This window comes from Panthera uncia (assembly GCF_023721935.1).
Source record: "Panthera uncia isolate 11264 chromosome C1 unlocalized genomic scaffold, Puncia_PCG_1.0 HiC_scaffold_4, whole genome shotgun sequence".
NCBI lineage: Eukaryota > Metazoa > Chordata > Mammalia > Carnivora > Felidae > Panthera > Panthera uncia.
Window position 1 is genome coordinate 96,062,392 of NW_026057585.1, and position 900 is coordinate 96,063,291.

Consider the following 900-nt stretch of genomic DNA (forward strand, 5'->3'; position numbering starts at 1 on the left):
TTTCCAGCCTGTGAATGTTCCGAGGGGGGCAGACCAGGAAACTTTGCGAGAAGATTCTAGATTTCCGTAGCGGAGCGCTGCCCTGGCAGGCCCGGCGTGGACCCGCACGGGAGACCGGAAGCTTCTTTCAAGCAGGTGAGCGCCCCGCCCTACCGGGAGCGTCAGAAAAGACGGAAACGTAGAGCAAGTGGGTACAAAAAAAGCCCGTTACAAATAATGAAAAAAAAAACAAAAAAAACAAAACACAGAAACCAAACAAAACGCACACGCGTAAAGAAAAAAACCAAACAGAACAAGTTAGTCTATTTTTAAACACCATGAGTAGCCTTGCAAGCGCAAGGCCTCAAAAAATTGGTTAAAAACTCAGAATTGTTCCTCTCCACGGAAATCTTTAGTAAAAGGCGAAAGATTTATGCGATCTGAAGAGAAACCAGAGTATGCTCCCGGGTTGCCCGCACACATTCCTCGGGTAACTGTTACCCCGAATACAGTGATGGTGATTCTCTGCTCGAAAGAGCCAGTGATTTTCGTCGTTCTCCCAGACAATTCTGTGGGAGCGGCCTTATTCTTGGGGAAAAAGAATTCAACCGCAAAAGGAAAATCTCGTCATTTCTAAGTCGGAAATTGCCCGGTGTGCAATGCCTCTTGGGTATGCAAATGAACCTACGTCGTCACGCCCCGGTTCCCGGAAATGCCTTAAACAGCGTATTCGTTTTCCTGCGGGGACTGAGACTACCACCAGGGGGCAGCGCGGAGGCCAGATTGTCAGGATTTACGCTTTGGTGCAACCAGAAAAAATCTTTTATAAATTTTGACTCCAAGTAAAAATTTCTTTTGTACTTAAGTAAAATAATAAAAATAAAATAAAACTTGAAAATATTTATCTTCATTCATTCAACA

General features: G+C 44.8%; 1 non-coding gene across 1 annotated transcript; it reads right to left on the reverse strand.

Moving 5' to 3' along the window:
* Window positions 1–323: 323 nt before the first annotated feature.
* On the reverse strand, window positions 324–439 carry LOC125913876 (U5 spliceosomal RNA). The gene has a single exon (XR_007455146.1). It is a non-coding gene; the product is annotated as a U5 spliceosomal RNA (small nuclear RNA).
* Between the last annotated feature and the right edge of the window lie 461 nt (window positions 440–900).